At 38.5% G+C, this 22,626-nt stretch overlaps 1 protein-coding gene and 1 pseudogene across 5 annotated transcripts in view; one reads left to right on the top strand and one right to left on the bottom strand.

Annotated features, from left to right (window-relative positions):
• The window catches only part of FMNL2 (formin like 2), a 326,764-nt gene that overhangs the window by 189,767 nt on the left and 114,371 nt on the right, over nucleotides 1-22,626 (top strand). The gene's annotated exons all lie outside the window — the stretch shown is intronic.
• On the bottom strand, nucleotides 608-21,555 carry LOC136162935 (ATP synthase subunit d, mitochondrial pseudogene; annotated as a pseudogene).

The raw sequence follows: 22,626 nt of genomic DNA on the forward strand, positions 1-22,626 counted from the left end.
CCATTGTATGTTGTTTCACTTTAGCTCCTAAACTAAAAGAGGATGAGGACACCATCCTCTCTTCTCCATGCTATATTGAGCCCTACGAGTAGATAGAGGCTGAAGAGAAAGCTTATTGCCTAGGATCATGAAGCAAAAGAATAAAATTTTACTGATACAATCTTTTTCCTTAAGACTTAACCTTCAATAAATATTGCCTAAGTCTGTTATTGCCAGGAAAAGTGATTTTATGATAGTGAACAAATAGTATAGTGATAATTAGTATAAAGGAAAGGTAACCACACAAATGAGAGAGATCCAAGGCAGGGGGTTAGAAATCCTGGCTATGACAGGGAGCCTAGAGCACAGGCAAAGGAAGGTTGTCTTGGGAGGTGGTTTCTGTCTCCAGCATACCGGAAAGGAAAGCCTGTTGGTGATGGACATTTCTAATAGCTGTGCTCTTCTCAGCCCGTAAGTAGCTTCATAGGGTTGGTGGTGAGGTCTGGTGGGGATCTTGAGACAGGGGAGTAACAAATCAGTTATTTATTTATTTATTTTTTACTATGTAATTATTTTTAAGGTCCAGAGTTTGTAATTCAAGGGCCAGAGCTTTCTCCTGGACCCGAGCTTATAAGCTCTCATTTGGCCTGTGAGGCCAGTAGGGATACTTTTTCTTGTCTAATTTGGTTTCTGGGAAGACTTCATTCAAGTCCTCAATGGTCATCTGATCAAATGGAATTATGTTCCTCGTCTTCTCCAGCTCTTTCTCATATTCCTGAATCCTCGTCTTTGACTGAGTCAAAACTCAGCACAACTTTTCACATCTTTTTCTTCAGCATCCACCGGGGCAGTATATTTATCCTCCGGTATAGGAACCTTCAGGACATTAAACTTCTCAAAGTCATCCACCAAGCCAGCCTTTGCCACGTTGGCCTTGTAGTCAGCCCAGTCGATGGCAGGTGACTTCTCAGGCAGAGTAGCCAACCTGAAGGTTAGGTTCTCATTCCAGGACTTCAAGGAGTTAGCCACGGCCTTCTGGTTTCAAGGGATGATCTCTCCGAAAGCTACCCAGTCAATGGTTTTTAGAGCAAGTTTCCGTCCAGCTATCTTGAGATCTTTCACCGACCCTGGGCGGCCCGCAGTCCGCAGCAGCAGAGCCAAATCAGTTATCTTAATGTTTCTGGGTTTCAAATTCTCCAAGTTCAGGTTATTATTTCCCTTCAATGTTAATACGCCGGGGTGTGGACGATTGAGCTACTTTATCTGTTCCTCTCTGGTGGTCAGTCTCACACATGCTGACAGCTGCAAACGGAAGTGGCTCTGTCAGTTGTGAAGTGGCATATGTGATTTGTTAAAAATAGTGAAATGATCATAAGTATTATTGCCACTAACCAACATTTAGTAAGCAGCTTTACTTCATAAGAGTTTTGTGTTAAATCTTGAAAGCAGTCATACTTATTAGTATCTCCATATGACATACAGGGAAACTGAGACTTAGAGATTAAATCATTGCCGAAGGTCACACAGCTGTTATGTGGTAAAGGGGTGTACAAGTCTGACCCTGGAGAATATGTGCATTCTGGGGGCTGTTCCCTCAACCACTAGCTCTTTACTTCCTTCCTTAAAAAGTGCTAAAGTGTGTGAATGATATACTAAAAATAAATGTAAAAATACATGTTATCTCTATTTCTTCAACTTGCATTCTGGTATGCTTTTCTGAGATGTAGAGGAAGCTGGGAGTTGTAAAGACAGGCACTAAGCCACCATTATGGTTGAACTACCATTTTTGGTTAACTGTTAGTTATTGTGGGAATTGTGGGCAGCAGAAAAATGGACTTTCTGTCACGTGTAGGTAACCCATTAGTATGTTACATACATGAATTTTGTTTCTCCTATGTATATTTGTGAGGTGAAAGATAAAAACCATGAGTTTAGAGCATTCATAGTGTAGTATTTATATGGCAAATATAATGTGTTGGTATTTGTTGACTATCTGTTATCAACAGGAATTATGTCATATGTATTTTTGGTACCTATCTATACCTATCAGTGGTACCTAATCTGATAGACACTCAAAACACATTTGCTTTTGTGATTTCATTTATCTGAAAGGTCCAGAATAGAAGAATTCAACGAGACAGAAAGTAGATTAATGGTTGCCATAGCCTGGGAGTGGGGAATGGGCAGTAACTGCTAATGTGTGCTGGTTTCTTTTTAGTGTGACAAAACTTACAGCAAATTACATAGTGTTGGGAATTACATAGTGTGATGACTGCATGGTCTTGTGAATATATTACGATTATACACTTTAAAAGTGTGAATTTTATGATATGTGAATCATGCCTCAAAAGAGACATTTTCTTTTATAGCAACCAGAGATAGGAAAAAAAGAGGTGTGGAAAACTCAAGAGAAATAGCTAAATGTGTGGAGTTTCTTTGGATCCTAATCTGAACAAACCAACTGTAAAAAGACTTAGAGAAAATTTGGGGTATTTGACTTGTGACTCCAAAGTAACTATTAGATGACTCCAAGAAATTATCATTGACTTTGTTGGGCTTAGTTTTGGCATTGGATTAAATAAGGATCTGTCTTTATTTTAAAAAAATGGTGTACTAATATAGGGGTGAAATTATATGACTAGAGTTTTCTATAAAAACTTCATCAAAAAAATGGTAGATAAAAGAAATTTGAGAAAATCTTTAGTTGAATCTTGGTGGAATATGTTAGATTATAGTATAATCTTAACTTTTGTGAATTTTTGACCATGTATAACACAACATTTAAAAATAAAGATATTTGCTATTTTAACGATCTTCATTTTTTTCCCCTCATCTGTAAAATGCAGTTAATACTAACATTCTTAAACTATTTTGAAGATTGGGGGTATGTATATAAAGTACATAGATTAACCCTGGACATTTAGTAAGTGCTTCATAAATGGTATGGCTGCTTTTGCTGCTGCTGAGCAGCCCAGGTAATACCTGTATTGGACCCATGATTATTTTTAATGTCAATTTGTCTTAAAAAAAATTCAGGAAAATTTCCTGTGTTGAATCAGTCATCATGTTCTACAAATATACTTTACGATTTAAACACATGGCAGATGATGTAGTCAGGAAAAGCCACAGCTATAGATTTTCAGTCCAAGAAAATATCAACATGAACATCTTTTTTGTGAAGTCTTAAAACAGTGACCATGGTGTTCTGTCATTGCTGCATGATGCACGAGCCATTCTCTGGACCCTGAGGCTTTGTGCACAATAGCATACTAAATACAAATAATAGTTTTATTTCTTTTAAAGCAAATACTGAAGATACATTATCTGTTATTTTAAAATACATGTTATAGGCAAGGGGTGCAAAGTGAAATTGGATATTAAAGAAATTTAATTCTGAAAGGAAGTATGTGAATATGAGTGTTGGAGGGCCTAGGTATAGGTTACTTCAGGTTTTAGTCCTATGAAAAATTATCATGTGGACACTGTGAGTCATGGAACTGGTCATGTTTCTCCTTTTTCACCCTTGGCTGCCAGAATGCTCAGAGCTAGGTTTGTGGTCTGCCCTACCCAGCATACAGTATCTTAGTGGGCTGTGTTCTGTTTGCCAGTCTTATCTCATGGCTTCATCAAATTTTTCCTGCCTCCGTTTTTCCTCCGCACTGATTTCCTTACTTAAAAAAAAATTGTATGAAGCTGTAAAGTTTGATGAATCTTCTTTTTGAACAAGATGAACAGAAAACATATCCAATTATTGGTGAATAAAAATTATGTTTTCACAGATAATAACTTGAAAATTTTCTATCTGCTGTGGGCATTGTGCAGATCTACTGTTTTCCTTTAAGGAAGTGTACACAGAAGGTCAGAATAAATGTCTTGTCATGATTCAGCTTTGAATTCCATTGAATGCAGTTCACCGTTTTGTTGGAATCATCAATTTTTTCATACTTTCAGGTGGTTGCATTAGACTGTCACTTATTTTGTAAGTCTTTGGATCGTTCTCTTCCACCAAGGGGCTTCCCTGGTAGCTCAGCTGGTAAAGAATCCACCTGTAAGGTAGAAGATCCCGTTTGATTCCTGGGTTGGGAAGATCCCTTGAGAAAGGATAGGCTACCCACTCGAGTATTCTTGGGCTTCCCTGGTGGCTCAGACGGTAAAGAATCCTCCTGCAATGTTGGAGACCTGAGTTCAGTTTCTGGGTCTGGGGAGGGGTAGATCCTCTGGAGGAGGGCATGGCAACCAACTCCAGCATTTCTGCCTGGAGAATCCCCATGCACAGAGGAACCTGGCAGGCTACATACGGTCCATGGGGTCACGAAGAGTTGGACATGACTGAGTGACTAAACATAGCTTCCAAGGGAATGGGCCATGTTTATTGGTGCGCCTCCACCACCTGACTTAGTGCTTACTGAAAGTGTGTTGAATGAAAGAGAGAATAGCTAAATAATGTTTGGGGGACAATGGACAAGAAAGAAGAGAAGGCAGGAGGAAGAAGGTAGAAATGGCAGCCTGGAAGAATAGGTTTGCTGTTTCTTTATCCGTTTCGCCTTCCTCTATCTGCTGATATAATTTGCTTGTGATAAGTGAAACTAAACTTCACTGCTCAGCTCTGGAAACTTTAGTAAAGAGGGTAAGGTACCTGATGTAGATAAGGAAGAGTTTATATGGGCATATCTGTGATGAAGCTCCATCTCCACCTCCCATGGTCAGCTGAAAATCCAGTTCTCTGGCTGATTTCAGGAGCAAAGTAAAAATTCTTAAGAGAGTAAATCTCAAAGAATTTTCAACAATAACAGTATTTCAGCAGTATCCGTTAGTCCTTTCCTAGAATTACTGCATAAATTTAAAGATGACTGGGACTTCACCAACATCACCTAGGTCTCAGAGGTTAGAAATAGGAAAACCATGTAGCTCTGGTGTGCAGGAAGATAGAAGCTGAGAAAAGAGAGGCTTTCCCTTTGGATTTGGGATGGTGTGAGGTGCATGCCAGAGAGCTTATTTCTGTGCTGTAGTCAGCAGGCAGAGTTCTATGAGGCCATCAATACGAGGACTCAGTGGGGGCACTGAGCTAGTTTTATAATGGCCTGAGATGACAATGTGAGAGTAAAAAGCTGGACATGCTGAGTTCTTGTGGCAACTGCACACAAAGCTACAAGCTGTGTAGCAGGAAGAGCTCTTTCTCCTTGGTCTTTTTACCTGGGCAGAGAGGGAAAGCCCTCGCTCATGCTCCTGTGCTCCCTAAACACAGACCTTGTGCTCCCTAAACACAGACCTTGTCCTTCCTAAACACAGACCCTATGCTGTATTGGTTGGGTTTGGGGTCTTGACTGTTTTCTAGGCATAAAGGGTAAAGGCTGCACATACAGACCTTAGAGATATGGATGAACTTAAGAACTCAAAGATTATTATATGTTGAAGGGTTGTTAGAAGTCATTTAAAAGAAAATTTAACTGTACTGGATCATAAGTAAAGCAGAAGTCCGTTTGCCTTTCCTATCTGTTCACCTAACTTATTTTATAGTTGATGAAATGGAGGCTCAAAAATATAAATGACTTGGCCAGTGCCAAGTCCACTCTGGCTACTTAGACAAGAACACCAGCTCCAAGCTTCAGTCATGAGCCTTTTTAGTTATTAGAGACCTGGAAACAATACATTGAAACAAACATTGTGGTAGGTAAGAGGCTGTCACCAAGGCTTCATCCTGTGGCTTCTCAGGCAATTTTGGTGTGGAAGGGAAATGACCTATAGAACTTAGCGGTGGTGGTGGACTTCGTTCATAAGTTTCCTCTGCTGGGTAAGTGGAAATGGTCAGTCAGAAATTCAGGACCTTGCAGAGGACTAATACTGATGGGTATAGGTTCCGTGTGTATAATCCAGTCCCCAAAATGTTAGCAGTACCACACCTGAGCTGGGTTAGCAAGCTTTCCTGTGACTTTGCTGGGGACTGCACAATTTTGTTTTTTGTGGGGGGCAAGGAGTGGGGGGTTGGTTTGGCACAGCTCTACCTTGCCTCCTAATGGCTGGCTCTTGCTTGGCTTTATAACCTAGCAAGAGATGGGTCTTTCCTTCCTTTGCTTGTATAGAATGCCATGGGAGAAGGAGATTAAAAACAAAAACAAAAAAGGGGAGAGTGAAGAAGTGGCAGGAAATCATACCCACTTAGACTCAGCTTCCTGTGTTTAGCTCTTTAGGGAGATCAGATTGCAGCTCTCAAGGCTTGGCATGCGTCCTGGTCAGGAATGGGGAAGGCCCTTCCTACCACTCAGCGGGTGCTGAGCCAGGCCAATGGCTCTAAGGTACTCCAGTGTGCTAAGATGCTCTACTGCACAAAGATACTGCACAAAGCTGAGTGTACTCAGCTATGCCATTACAGTGAGAGTAATTTTCTTTTTTAAAAAATAAATTTATTTATTTTTATTTGGAGGATAATTGCTTTATAACGTTGTGTTGGTCCCTGCCATACATTAACGTGAATCAGCCATAAGTATACATATGTCCCCTCCTTCTTGAACTTCCCTCCCACCTCACATCCCACCCTACCCCCAGGTTGTCACAGAACACCAGATTTGAGCTCCCTGCATCATACAACAAACTCCCATTGGCTCTCTATTTTACATATGTTAATGTACATGTTTCAGTGCTACTCTCCCAATTCATCCTATCCTCTCTCCCCCACTGTGTCCACAGTCTGCTCACCACATCTGCATCTCCGTTGCTGCATTGCATCTAGGTTCATCAGTGCCATCTCTCTAGATTCCATATATATGTGTTAGGTAGCTTTCTTTTTTAAAAAAAAATTATTTTAATTGGAGGCTAATTACTTTACAATATTGTGGTGATTTTTGCCATACATTGGCATGAATCAGTCACAGGTATACATATGTTCCCCTGTCCCAAACCTTTTTCCCACCTCCCCCACCATCCCATCCCTCTGGGTCATCCCAGTGCACCAACTTTGAGTGCCCTGTTTCATGCATGGAACTTGGCTGGTCATCTGTTTCACCTATGGTAATGTACATGTTCCAATACTATTCTCTTAAATCATCCCACCCTTGCTTTCTCCCACAGAGTCCAAAGGTCTGTTTTTTATATCTGTGTCTCTTTGCTGTCTTGCACATAGGATCGTCATTACCATCTTTCTAAATTCCATACATATGTGTTTAATATACTGTATTGGTGTTTTCCTTTCTGACTGACTTCACTCTGTATAATAGGCTCCATTTTAATCCACCTCATTAGAAATGACTCAAATGTGGTCTTTTTAATACCTGAATTCTACTGTGTATATGTACCACAACTTTCTTATCCATTCATCTGCTGATGGACATATAGGTTGCTTCCATGTCCTAGCTATTGTAAACAGTGCTGCAGTAAACATTGGGGTACACATGTCTCTTTCAGTTCTGGTTTCCTTGATGTGTATGCCCAGCAATGGGATTGCTGGGTTATATAGAGTTCTGTTTCCAGTTTTTTAAGGAATCTCCACACTGTTCTTCATAGTGGCTGTACTAGTTTGCATTCCAACCAACAGTGTAAGAGGGTTCTGTTTTCTTCACAGCCTCTCCAGCATTTATTGTTTGTAGACTTTTTGATGATAGTCATTCTGACTGGTGTGAGATGGTACCTCATTGTGGTTTTGATTTGCATTTCTCTGATAATGAGTGATGTTGAGCATTTTTTCATGCATTTGTTAGCCATCTGTATGTCTTCTTTGGAGAAATGTCTGTTTAGTTCTTTGGCCCATTTTTTGATTGGGTTGTTTATTTTTCTGGTATTGAGCTGCATGAGCTGCTTATGTATTTTGGAGATTAATTCTTTGTCAGTTGTTTCATTTGCTATTATTTTCTCCCATTCAGAAGGCTGTCTTTTCACCTTGCTTATAGTTTCCTTCATTGTGCAAAAGCTTTTAAATTTAATTAGGTCCCATTTGTTTATTTTTGCTTTTATTTCCTTTACCCTGGGAGGTGAGTCATGGAGGATCTTGCTGTGATTTATGTCAGAGAGTGTTCTGCCTATGTTTTCCTCTAGGAGTTTTTTAGTTTCTGGTCTTACATTTAGATCTTTAATCCATTTTGAGTTTATTTTTGTGTATGGTGTTAGATATTGTTCTAGTTTCGTTCTTTTACAGTTTTCCCATCACCACTTATTAAAGAGATTGTCTTTTCTCTGTTGTATATTTTTGCCTCCTTTTTCAAAGATAAGGTGTCCATAGGTATGTGGATTTATCTCTGGGCTTTCTATTTTGTTCCATTGACCTATATTTCTGTCTTTGTGCTAGTATCATACTGATGACTGTAGCTTTGTAGTATAGTCTGAAGTCAGGCAGGTCGATTCCTCCAGTTCCATTTTTCTTTCTCAAGATTGCTTTGGCTATTTGAGGTTTTTTTATGTTTCCAGAAATTGTGAAATTATTTGTTCTAGTTCTGTGAAAAATACTGTTGGTAGCTTGATAGTGATTGCATTGAATCTACAGATTGCTTTGTTTAGTATACTCATTTTCACTATATTGATTCTTCCAATCCATGAACATGGTATATTTCTCCATCTATTTGTGTCATCTTTGAGTTCTTTCATTAGTGTTTTATAGCTATATATATATATATATATATATATATATATATGTCTTTTGTTTCTTTAGGTAAATTTATTTCTAAGTATTTTGTTCTTTTCATTGCAATGGTGAATGGGATTGTTTCCTTAATTTCTCTGTTTTCTCATTGTTAGTGTATAGGAATGCAAGGGATTTCTATGTATGTATTTTATATCCTTCAACTTTACTGTGCTTTCTTGTCTTTTTTTAACACAACTGATCCTACCATTTGAATGTATTTAATCATTAAGAATATAATTCTTTTTAAATCCTTCACTTAATTTCTAATACTGTTTCTTTTGAAAGACAAGGAAGTTACTAACTGGATAACTTATTAAGCCACTTTGCCACTAGAGTCAAATTTCCTAAAATGTTGAAGAGCATACATATATTTTTGTTTTGTTTTGTTTTTTAACTCTTCATGTTCTGTGAGTCAGTTAGAGCTCTTTTGTGCAAGGTAAGCAAATATTACTGGATACCAGTAAATGATTTTTTACAGACCATCAGATTCCAGATCATGAAGGTTTGTCCTTGGAGCCCTAGGGGAATTAAATGAGGAGTGATGAGAAAGGATGGAAAGGATGGGTTGTAGCCTGCTTCAGTGGCAGCTGCCAAGTTAGTCATTGGAACAGCCTATGGATGACAGAGGGTGAGATGGTTGGATAGCATCACTGACTCAACGGACATGAGTTTGAGCAAACTCTGGGAGACAATGAAAGACAAGGAAGTCTGGTGTGCTGCAGTCCATGGGGTCACAAAGAGTCAGACATGACTTAGTGACTGAACAACAGTAGGTAACATAGACAGTAGGATAGAAGCTGAGGGAAACGATAGTGATACAGCCACAGTCTTCCCCTTGCTCTGTTCCCACTCTTCTTGTTCCAAGACTCTAGGTTTAATCTGCCTTCAGCCTCCATCCCCAAGTTCCAGGCTTTGATTCTGTATTTAGTACCACTCACTTCATTGAGGCTTTCAGCTGTCTGCTCAGCAGACAGCCGTCTCCTCTGCCTCTCCCCCTTGATTCCTCTGGCTCACTGACATTATTACTGTATTTAATGTTATTTGGTGTTAAATTGTTTGAATTTCTGCTATATTTCCCTAATCCTTCTATGTGTTGAAGTGCTGTTTATTTCAAAATCATTATAGGTTTTGGGATCTGTTTCATTCATTTTAAAATCTGTTTTTCAAAGCTTTAGTATTTTTCTTTTACTGTTTTGCTTGTTTGGTCTTGCCCTTCTGTGCAATCCTCATTTTGACTATGCATTAGTTGGATTTTTTGTTTGATATTTTGTTTTCTAGTTTACCTTAAAAATTAACTGTGCATCTTACAAAAATGAGAATTTTCTCTTGTATCCAAATAAAGTCATCACAATGAAAATGAGTAAGTAATTTCTTAATTGCATCTACTGCCCAGTTCATATTTCACAGTTTTCTTAATATTCTTCCCACCTGGTTTTGTTCAAATGAAAATCTAGTCCAGAATCAGGCATACATTGCATCTAGTGGTTATGGTCTTTGTTTCTTTCAATCTAGAACAGAGTTTTATTCATGATGCTCATATAGTAAAGTGACCAGGTAAGTCATTTTGTAAAAGGTTTTGTTTCTTGCATTTACCTGGTTGATGAGGTGTCTGAGCTCCTGAATTTCCTGTTAACTAGAAGTTAGTTGTAAAGATATGGTAGATTGGTGTTGAACATCTTTTGACTGGAATATGAGAAAAATAATGTCTGCCTCACCGTTAGATAATAAAGGTCAAAGGATCAGATGACAACCTGATTTCTCTGTTGTATAATTATGTTTTCACTCATGCAGAAAGGAATCTGTGGGCTGTTATTTTGGCATCACATATCCATCTTGTTACCTGTCAGCCTTGTACCTCATGAGTTTTAAAATCAGTTACCAATTTTTGGCTGAATCAGTTTCATTAAGAGTTGCAAGAGGGCTCTGTAACAACCTGGAGGGGTGGAATGGGGAGGTTCAAATGGGAGGGGACGTATGTATACCTGTGGCTAATTCATGGTGATGTATGGCAGAAACCAACACAGTATGTAAAGCAATCATCCTTCAATTAGAAATAAATAAATTTAAGAAATTTAAGAAAAAAATTTTTTAAAAAGACTTGCTCTGAGTTTTTAAAATTTTATTTCCCTTCAACATTAAGCCAGCATCTAGCATTTCATCTGGTATTGGTTTATCCTTGAATATAATTATCCCTGTAATCCTTTTCCTCAATTATCATTTCTCACAGTAAGGCCTTAGTTTGATACCTCAAAAGGTGACAAATGAATTCTCTTTGGCTTCCTTTTGTGAATAGCATTGTGAAGCAATGGATTTTCATAGTCAGTGTGTTTCAGTCAGTAGGGCTTTTTTTTTTTTTTGGAGGCTCATGTTAACAGCACTTTAACATCTGAGAACTCCTTCGTGCTGGCTCCTCTGTCCTTTTGATATGACCCTATTAATTCTTTAAGCTGGCTTTATGGTGCAAAAGTCATTTCTTAGGAATAACTTGTACTTTCTTTGCACTAGACCTAGAGTAAGACATTTCTCCAAGGAGCCCTATTCTTTTGCCTGGGGGCGAGGTATTAGAAGTTGTCATATTATTAAGTTGTCACAGCTGCTGGGTGAATTTGCTTCTCAGTTTAAGTGTCTAGACCTTGAAAGTGTATGTCTAAACATTGTAAGTTCATACAGGTATTTTCCAAATTAATTTTTATAAATTAATTATTTTTTATTTTATAGTTATTTATTCATTGAAATATTTGATTCCTAATATCAATAATTTGTCTTCCTATAATATTTAAAATTTCAAAATAACTATCAATATCATTACTAACTAAAATATTACTAACATTACTAAGTGAAGGCTATTTATTTTTTTGTACTTTTATATCCTCAGAATGCATCCTATTAACGATGTCCCATGTACTATGATTTAAAAGTGTCAGCACTTGATGTTGATACCTTTTCTGTTATTAACTTCCAGTATAAGTTAGAGTTCAGTTCAGTCAGTCGCTCAGTTGTGTCCAACTCTTTGCGACTCCATGAACCGCAGCATGCTAGGCCTCCCTGTCCATCACCAACTCCCGGAGTTTATTCAAACTCATGTCCATTGAGTCGATGATGCCATCCAACCATCTCATCTTCTGTCGTCCCCTTCTCCTCCTGCCCTCAATCTTTCCCAGCATCAGGGTCTTTTCCAATGAGTCAACTCTTCACATCAGGTGGCCAAAGTATTGGTTTCAGCTTCAGCATCAGTCCTTCCAATGAACACCCAGGACTGATCTCCTTCAGGATGGACTGGTTGGATCTCCTTGCAATCCAAGGGATTCTCAAGAGTCTTCTCCAACACCACAGTTCAAAAGCATCAGTTTTTCGGCGTTCAGCTTTCTTTATAGTCCAACTCTCACATCCTTTAATTTCATTGCTGCAGTCACAATCTGCAGTGATTTTGGAGCCCAGAAAAATAGAGTAATGCTAGTTAACACACAGATGCTGTATTAGATTCCTAGGACTTCCATCACAAATGACTATAAACTCCATGGCTTAAAACTACAGAAAGTGTTTTATCACAGGTCTGGAGGCCCAAGAAGTCTGGAACCAAGCTGTCTGCTGGGCCATGCTCCCTTCAAGGCTCTAGCGGAGAACCCTTCCTCTCTCTTCCAGCTTCCAGTGGCTGTAGGCATTCCTTGGCTTGTGGCTGTATAACTCTAGTCTTTTCGCATAGCCTTTTCAAACTCTTCTCCTTGTGTCTGTTTCTTCTCTTCTGTCTTTTATAAGGACATTTAGCACTGGATTTGAGCCTACCTGGATCCTCCAGGGTGATCTCAACTCAAAATCCTTAACTTCACTGTATCCACAAAGACCCTTTTCCTAAATATAGTCACATTCATTGGTTTTCGAGGTTAGGATATGGGCATGACTTAGGGGTTGGGGGACACCATTGGACCTACTATGTAGATACCAAGACACTTAATGATTTACATAACAAGCTTGTTTTTCATATAACAATCCAATTTAGTACTGTTGATCACAGGGTGTTAAATTCTACATTATTAATCAGGGACCCAGGTAAGGCTGTTTCAACATAGAGTTTCAGCTTTGCAATCAAAAGACAAAAATGAGGTGCACACCTGGGGGGTTTTTTGGACCAGGCTGTGGAAAGTGTTGTTGTTCAGTCATGTCCTACTCTTTGTGACCCTAGTAAACAGCTAGCCTCTGCTATGCTTACCAATTTTGATAGTCTGATAGCTTAATTCATTTTAGATTGTATTCAACTTAAAATTTTTAATGTATTCATTAGTTTATCCATTGAGTACACATTTAGTTGTACAGGTGAGGGTAAGAGTAGAGAGAGGATATGAGTCTGAGTTCTCTCAAAACAGATGACCTCATATTTGGAGTTGGAAAGAACTCTAAATGGTTAATGGTTAATATTCAGTTGGCCAAAAAGTTCATTTGGGTTTTTCTGTAAGATGTTATGGAAAGACCCGAATGAACTTTTTGGCTAACTGAATAGTATAATGCCAGTCTATTCTGAGGTCCAGCAGGGGACCAGGCCAGACATGATTGGCTTTGGGACATGCATTTTTGCCAAATTACAAAAAACAATTGTCTCTGGGTTGAGATTTTAAAGGGACTGTTCTTTTCTTGAAGTCTCCAAACTAGAGAAAATGTATTGAGTTAGTTGCTCATAAAAAGAAGACACCTTTCTTTCAGTTTCCCTCCAGAAAGCAAAGTTTCTCTTCCATCATGACTTACTCCAGGCCTCCAATTTCTTGATTTTGAAACACTGGAGAAACTGTCAGAGGAGCAGATGCCAACCCTCTGTTTGGTGAGCTTTCTAATGTTTAATATCTCTGGAGTCATGGAAAATTAAGCCTGAACCCAGGAGCCAGTTTACATCTTCCCTCTTCCAGAGGTGCCCTTTGTCATACAATTTTTATAGTGAGAAAAGATGCTGGCCTATCCCACAGGGATTGAGAGAGGAACAGAAAATGGGGAGAAGGTCAGCTAAACAAGGAGGGGAGATTGTTTCTTTTTAATGGAATCCTTTTTGGCAGCTTGATGTGAATGCTTTCTCAGAAGTGCTATTCGGCATGAGCCACCAGAGCAAGAGGCCTGCGGCTTAGTCTGATGTGAAGAGTTTATCTTTTGCCAAAATGAACATGAACATCACAGTCCTGCCTTCCTGCCTGTGGATACAAATGGAATTACAAGTCCCCTGAACCCCGCACCCCGACCCCCACCTTAAAACAACTAAATTGCCTGAGTTGACTCAGACAAGTTGCTTATGCTTTTTGAAGAAAATTTTATTGTATGAGCACCTTTTGTAAACTTGGAAATCCTATTACAGGAAACGAAGACTCAGAGAGTCAATTTAACGTGTATGAGCTACACTGACCTTGACCTCTGATACTATCTTTTAGGAGGTAATTTATTTATTAAGGTGTATTAGCCAAGAATTTCAACCAGGAAGTACAAATACTACTTTATGTTATTTTAAGCCTTGGATATCTAGCTCATCACCTTTGCTGTGAAAGGTTGTTTTTGTTTAATTTTCATGAAAAAGATAAGTCAAATGACTTTTGGGAAGTTATCCAGCAAGTGGTTGAGCTGATACTAAAAAAATACTGAAAATTTTTATGTTCTGAGAAGCACCATAATGGTTGGAAAAGTTTTTGAAAAAACTGCCAGTGGATGACCTGGATCACCATGTGATTGTGGCCCTTTTCATCAGTCCATTCATCAGTTAAGTGATTTATTGAGTACACACTGTGAAGAGTGATGAGCTGGGTGCTGTGACATTAGTGGTTCAGAAAACATAGCGCTGACTCTTTCAAAAGAAGAGCTTGAGGAAAGAATAAGACGTCATCTTAAACATAAATAATAAAAAGATTGTTTCTCCAATGGCTTAGCAATTAAAGACTCCACCTGCAATGCAAGAGACTCTGGTTCAGTCCCTGGGTTGGAAAGATCCCCTGGAGGCGGAAATGGCAACCCACTCCAGTATTCTTGCCCAGAAAATTCCATGGACAGAGGAGCCTGGCAGGCTACAGTCCATGGGGTTGCAAGAATTGGACGTGACTAAACACATACAAGCACAATGAAAAGGTTTAATTTATTTCTTTTACATTTATTTATTTAGGCTGCATTGGGTCTTAGTTGCAGCACATGGGCTCAGTTGCTCTGCAGCATGTGGGATCTTAGTTCCCAGATCAGTGATCAAACCCACATCCATTGTGTTGTAAGCTGGATTCTTAACCATTGGACCACTAGGGAAGTCCCAAGACTAAATTTATAGCAGAGCTTTCAGTCCCATATTCTCCCCTACTTATCTGTAGCATTCACTGTAGATCTTGATAAACTTTTAATTACATGTTTTATTTATTTATTTATTTTGCTTTAAAGGGCACTTACTTTTTTATTTATTTATTTTTTTTCATTTATTTTAATTAGTTGGAGGCTAAAATTTACATGTTTTAAAAGAAGTTATTTTCTGCAATCACTGAGGAAATTAAGGTATCTGTTATCTTTATCCCTGCCATAGTAGTAAAACAGCATTTTAATTTCACTTAAATAGCAAAAATAGGAGTTGTTTCTTTATTTAATAAATTTATCTATTTTTTAATTGAAGGATAATTGCTTTACAGAATTTTGTTTTCTGTCAAACCTCAACATGAATCAGCCGTAGGTATAAGGAACTGGTTTTGATTTCCAGTTAGACTGTAGATGTTGTGGGTGCAGAGAGATAGAAGGAAAGTGCATTAGAAATGTGGTTTTTATTTATACATACAGCTGTATATAGGGGCAGAGATTGTGTATATTCTGTATCAACATGGCAGATGTTAGCTGTGGACCAGACCATGGTGTGCAGTATCTTCAGGTAGTAGAAATGCCATCATTATGCTGAGATTTGTTACCTCCTCACAAAAACTTTGATCCAACAGCTTGACTAGGCTGTTGATGTATGGGCTCATAGTTTCACATACAACGTTCCAAGTCCATCTAAGATCCTATGAAATAAACACCCATAATAGATGTGTTATTGTATTAATATATCTGTCACAGCTAGCAAATGTTTTCAACAATGACTGATTTCAAAGGAGCCACTTCCACGTCCCTTCTTAGCCCATGCGTGTCAGACACTGCCTGAGAGCCCGATTTAATGACTAATTTTGACCATGTGGATCACAGATTGAAACTATCTGAACCTTGTGATCTGAAGATTAAAAGAAGGGCTTATTAGAAAGAAGTGGGTATGTGTGTGTTTATTATGTTAAATAGGAAATTGTGGAATATCTAAAAAGAAATAATAAAAAACCCAACTGGAGCTTAGTTTTAAGATTTAGGTTTTCTGGTTGGTAGCACATGTTACTTTTATGTTTTAAAAGGTGAATATATATGTCTAGGAAATAGGGATGTGTGTTGGGTTGCTGCAAACTAGGGCAGATTGGATAACCATGGTGGATAAAGCAAATCTCATGAAATGTCAGTGAATATAAAGTAATAATTTGAGGAATGCTGGTACATTCAGACCTTGATGGAAACAGCTGTGACACAATTCGCAGAATTTTTATTTCTCTAAGTAGAATTATGAATGATTTATGTAAATATTTTGAAAATTATAAATCTAAGAGGTCTACATGACCCCCTTGGAATGCATTATTTATTACAAAAGTATTAATTGGCAAAGTTGACTATTTAGCTTGTGGATTTCTTTTTAACTATGGCAAGTGATACCAATAAAGTATCAAGAATAGCTTTTAGAAAGAGCTATGAAGAATTGATGCTTTTGAAGTGTGGTGTTGGAGAAGACTCTTGAGAGTCCCTTTGGACTGCGAGGAGATCCAGCCAGTCCATCCTAAAGGAGATCAGTCCTGGGTGTTCATTGGAAGGACTGTTGCTGAAGCTGAAACTCGAATACTTTGGCCCACCTCATGCGAAGAGTTGACTCACTGGAAAAGACCCTGATGCGGGGAGGGATCAGGGTCAGGAGGAGAAGGGGACGACAGAGGATGAGATGGCTGGATGGCATCACCAACTCGATGGACATGAGTTTGACTAAACTCTGGGAGTTGGTGATGGATAGGGATTCCTGGTGTGTTGCGATTCATGGGTCGCAAAGAGTTGGACACGACTGAGCGACTGAACTGAACTGAATTGATGCTCAGTAACAAAGTAAATAAGTTATTAAATAAATTACTTTGAGCTACTGTTTTTTAATCATCTTCACTGAGGTATAATTTATATACAACATAGTTTACCAGTTGTGCTTTCTGAAGTGGCTGGACCATTTTGCATTCCCACCGACTGTATCATAGAGTCCCAGTTACTCCAGATCCTCACAGCCCCTTAGGTATTGTCTTTTTAATTCTATCCATTTTTATGGACACATAGCAGTATCTCCCTGGTGGCTCAGCTGGTAAAGAATCTGCCTGCAATGCAGGAGACCTGGGTTTGATCCCTGGATTGGGAAGATTCCCCTGGAGGAGGGCATGGCAACCCACTGCAGTATTCCTGCCTGGAGAATTCCCATGGATAGAGGAGCCTGGCAGGCTACAGTCCATGGTGTTGCAAAGAGTTGAACATGACTGAGGGAATAAGCACAGCACACAGCACAGTGGTATCTGGAACTGTGGTTTTACTTTTCCTTTCCCTAACGATGAATATCTTTTTACGTGCTTATTTGTCATTTGAAGGATCTGTTCAAATCTCTTGCCTATTTTTAAAAATCAGGTTGTCTTATTATTGAACAGTTGAAGTTTTTTATTGTTGACACATTTGTATTTTATTAGAAAATCAATCAAAACATCCAACTTTGAATGACAGAGTAAACAAATTGGTAGTGTTACGTTGGAGCTGATGTCAAATAATCCAGAAGTATCAGGTCCTACTTCCAACTTTATGTCAAAGTTTTTAAAAAATATATTCTGGGTACAAGTCTGTCACATATATTTTACAAATATTTTCTCCTAGTTTGTGCTTTGCATTTTCATATTCATAAGTATCTTTCAGAGAATTTAAGTTTTTCTCATAATCAGGTTTAGTTTATCTTTTATTTTTTAAGTGGTTCATTTTTGTAGCCTAAGAAATCTGCATACTTAAGTCAGACAAAGATTATCTCCTATGTTTTCTTCTAGAAAATATATGGTTTTGATCTTTATGTTTAGTCTGTGATCTATTTTGAGTTAATTTTTGTGCATGGAATGAGGTAAGGCTAGAGATTCACTGCTTTTCCCCCATATGTATATATAGTTATTTTAGCCATTTGTTACATAGACTGTAGTTTTTTTCTTTTTTTTTTTTTTAAGACTGTAGTTTTTATATGAGCCACCTTGGTATCTTTGAAAAACCAATTGGCTATATGTGTGGGCCTATTTTTGTTTTCTCTGTTTTGTTTCCCTGATCTTTATTTCTATCCTTTTCCCATTCAACACTCTTGATTACTGTCCTGAAATCAGTAGTATGAATTTTAAAGCTTTGTTCTTTTGTAAAAATTGTTTTGGCTATTCTATTTTTTTTTTTTTTTTTTTTGCAGTTTTATATAAATTTTAGGATTACCTTGTCAGTGTCTAAGAAAAACCCTGAAGTCTTTTGATTGAGGTTGCAATGACTCCAGTGATCAATTTCAGTACTGATATCTTAACAATACTGTATTGGTTCTTCACATATATGTATATGGCATCTCTGTTTATTTAGGTCTTTAATATCTTGGAATGTTTTGAAGTTTCTCATGTACAGGTCTTGCACATATTTTGTTAAATTTATCCCTAGGTATTTCATGATTCTTAGTCCTATTTTAAGTGATACATTTTTATTTTTAAAGATTTATTTGTTTGGCTGTGCTGGGTCTTTGTTGCTGCGTGTGGGCTTTCTATAGTTGCAGTTAGCCGAGGGCTACTCTCTCTTTTGGTGCGTGGGCTCCTCATTGAGGTGGCTTCTCTTGTTGCAGAGCACAGGCTCTAGGTGTGGACTTCAGGAGTTGCAGCATGCTGGCTCAGTAGTTGGGGTGCCCATGCTTAGTTGCCCCATGGCATGTGAAATCTTCCTGGAACAGGGATTGAATGTATGTACCCTGCATTGACAGGCAGATTCCTAAGCACTAGACCACCAGGATAGTCCAAGTTATACATTTTAAAAATGAAAATCTCCAGTGGATTATTTTCAGAGAAATATTGTTTCTGAACAGCCTTTCACCACTTCATCGGTCCCCTTTTGCAGAGATGCTATCTATAGCAATACATTTATCAAAACCAAGTTCTACAGTAGACCACTATCTCAGTGACATTTGTGATGTAAATAATAACAATGGGAAAATGTTGATGTTTAGTATACTGAGCTTGATTCTTATGTATAAGTCTATGCCTGAGTAAATGAAAGAAATTGGTATGGGAGTGATTAAGATCTGGTAACTTTTCCTGTATTTTCATCCTTATGTTTTGTTTATAAGAATGTTTTCTTTGCGGTACCAGTCACTTGTTGACATTATTGGCAGCTTCCATCTCCATCTCTTCCCATGCTGTTTAATTTGAAGGTTTACTTACATGAATTATGCCCTTTGGTTCACCAAGCACCTATTGAAATTCTATGAATTTTACCCATGTATTTGCACACTGTTTGAATTGGGGCAAATGAAGTTTCAGAGAATCCAGATGGTATAACTTACAGTTTGGAAAGTTTGAAAGTGTTAGTTGTTCAGGTGTGTCCAACCCTTTGGAACCCCATGGACTAGCCCACTGTGTTCCTCTGTCCATGGAATTCTCCAGGCAAGAATATTGGATTGGGTTGCCATTCCCTTCTCCAGGGGATCTTCCCCACTCAGGAACTAAACCCATGTCTCCTGCATTGCAAACAGATTCTGTACCATCTGAGCCACCAGGGAAGCCCCAAATGAAAGTGTTAGTTGCTCAGTCATGTCCAACTCTTTGCGACCCCGTGGACTGCAGCCTGCCAGGCTCCTCTGCTCCATGGAATTCTCCAGGCAAGAATGCCGGAGTGGGTAGCCATCATCTTCTGCAGGGGGTCTTTCCGACCCAGGGATCGAACCTGGGTCTCCTGCATTGCAAGTGGACTCTTAACTGTCTGAGTCACCAGAGAAGCAGAAAAGCAACTCTTAAAACAAGAGCTTCCAATGCTTTCACATTCTTGAATGATTGAAAAATATTATTGCTCTATCTGAATCTTGAGATACACATTTTTTTCTATAAGAAATCTAAGACTTACTCTTTTTTTTCCCTCCCCTGCCCTGGTCAGGATCAGAACTATTATTTATTTTTTCCCTCCTATATGTTTTATATTTTTATGATCCATGGATAGCTTAGAAGACTTTAAAATATTTTCAGTGTGTTATTCATGTTTGGAAGGCATAATTAAGTAAGGTTTTGGGGGACTTCATTGAAGGCCCAATGTTTAAGACTTTGCCTTCCAATGCAGATGGTATGGGTTTGATCCCTGGTCAGAGAGCTAAGACCTCACATGCCTCGCAGTCAAAAAACATAAAGCAGAAGTCATATTGTAACAAATTCAATAAAGACTTAAAAAAAGGTTTTAGGAATATGTGATAATGGAGGAAAAGGGTTTCATATTCCCATTTTTCAGATGAAGAAACAATAAGGTGTGTTTATACCACTTGTGTTTTTATAGGAAGAGTTTCCCCAGGGATATTGCAAAGTTTTCATGAAAGCGTGGACTGTACCTGTAGTTTTATAATATAAGTCTATGTCTTTAAACCTAACTGAAAATATTCCTAAGTCTTTGCTTACCGAGGATATGCACATTCCCTTTACAGAGTGAATAAAGAGAAGGATTCAGCTATCCAAGTTGGAAGTATAATGTAAAGCTATGATTAATGAACTTTAGTGGCAGAAGGCCTACTTGGGGAACTTAAGAAACTACAGATTCCTTAGTACTGTGATTGGGTCAGGAGAATTTTTGCGATTTAACAAGCATCCTCAACCTCTTTAGATGCAGGTCTTGGTTGTGTATATTTTAAGAAATACCAGTCTAGAAGAAAGGAAAGGTGTGGCTCTTGAAGGGATAGAGCAAAGGATTTGAAGATTATCTTGAAGGTTTTCCAGTATAAATGCAGACTTCCATCGCTCTGCCCATTCTTAGATCTTCAATAACAATAACAGTGACATCTGCTCTTACTGAATACTGCTACGTGACAAGCACAGTCATGGTTCAGTCTTTGCTTAGGACAACAGAAGATGATAAGCTTTATTAGAATGGCCTCCTTTCTTACAAATTAAATTCAAAGACTTTAAATAGGAGGAAATGATGAACTATGAATAGGCTTAAAGAAACCAAATTAATATTGCATATTATGGGATGAATTATAGGATGTTTTGATTAGGAAAGACCTGTTGAGCTAGAAGAGACTTTTCCTAGTCTAAATAAAGGAAATCATTTGGAAAAGTCTCATCAAAAGTTATTTTCAGTCTGAGAGCTGTAATGGAACACTTGGAAGGTTGTCCTCTCCTCTCAGACTAGGAAAATGATTTCATATGCAGAGCTGAAGAATGCTTCACAGCTCTCCAAGAAACTATGGCTGTGGAATGAATCTGACATGCTGATTAGTCAAGTCTAGTCTAAGGGCAGAAATGGCCAACTTTTAAAGTCTGGAATAGAGAAAGGGGAGTTATACAGTATTAACTATGTTCTCCCACTATTTAGAACTCCTTGTAGGCTCCCTGTTGTCCATTCTATATGCACACATTTGCTTATTATTTGACATCTGCCTTTGTCCTTTCCACTCACTGTTTGGCTCCTTTGTGCCACTGCCTTTCATAAACTGCATTACTGGAACCTAGCTAAAGCCCTTGAAGTTGCTAGCACACGCCCTGTGCTTCTCTGCCTTTATTTTCACGTTTCCCCATCTGGAAATTTCTGTCTCCTGCCTCTCATACCGTCCCAGGATATCTATATGCTGCGTGTCCTTCAAAATGCGATTCAAAAGCCAGTTTCTTCAGGGAAGTTCCTTTGATCATCTCGATTGGAAAGAGCCTTACCTTTCTTTGAACTTCCAGAGGATCACATATGGCTCTTATCATATTCTACTTTGTATTACAGAAGTGTCTGTTGTATCTCAGATGAGATTTAGCGCTTTAGAATCAAATTTGTTTCGTTTTGTGCTTTTTGAATGGTGTTTGCATAATACGTTCTGGATGAATGGAAGAACAAAATGACCACAAAAAAAATTTTTTTTTTTTTTTTCTTTTCACTTTGGCATCTTTAATGTTAGTGCCTGGAAAAAGGAAACCTAAATGTGATGGCAAGATTTAAGATGTTCAGAGGCCGGGACTTGTCTAGTAAAATGTTTTCATCCAGTAATAACCACAGGGATCCTTCTAAATGGTAGCCCAGCTGGCACTAGCTGCCTCTGGTAGTCGTTAGACAAAATTAGAATTCCACGTGAAGGTGCTTTCTTGGCTGTCTATTGTTATAAGTAGGTAGAGTCTTAAAGCTTTTTCTTTGTTTTCTCTTAACTGTCCTCCTCTTTCATGCACACACTTTCTGTAGGTGGGGTAGTGGTCTGGCAGACTTTCTGAAGTTTCAGAATTTTTTTTTTTCCTTTTTGGGGAAATAAGGAATGTACTTTTTCCCTCGGGGACTTGGATACGCTCAGCTTCTTAGGGGAATCCGGGTCTGTGTGTGTGAGGTTTTTCCCTGTGTGTGTAAGTTGTTACCCTTGTGAGAGCTGAGACGTTATGGCTTACCTTAGTCCCTCTGCTTGGAAACCTGGTTTCTGGTCTTGGCACCTGCTCCCCGCACCCACGCACTGGTTCTTGGTCTCTGCTATATCGCGTAAATCACTTCTGTCTATGTACAATATTCATGCGATATTTTATTTCTGAGTTTTCCCCTCACCTACTCGTGTCAGTGTTCCCCATTTTAGAGGGTACACCCTTTGAGGACATAAGTTATTCCTGTCCGTGTAGCTCTGAAGAGCCTTGAGCACCAAGTTAAGTCCTACAAATGACTCCTTACTGGCAGCAGTGATGCTGATTGTAATTAGAGCTCATTTAGAGACAAGAGTTGGCTTACTCAGCCTTGGGAAA

This window comes from Muntiacus reevesi, chromosome 3 (assembly GCF_963930625.1).
Source record: "Muntiacus reevesi chromosome 3, mMunRee1.1, whole genome shotgun sequence".
NCBI lineage: Eukaryota > Metazoa > Chordata > Mammalia > Artiodactyla > Cervidae > Muntiacus > Muntiacus reevesi.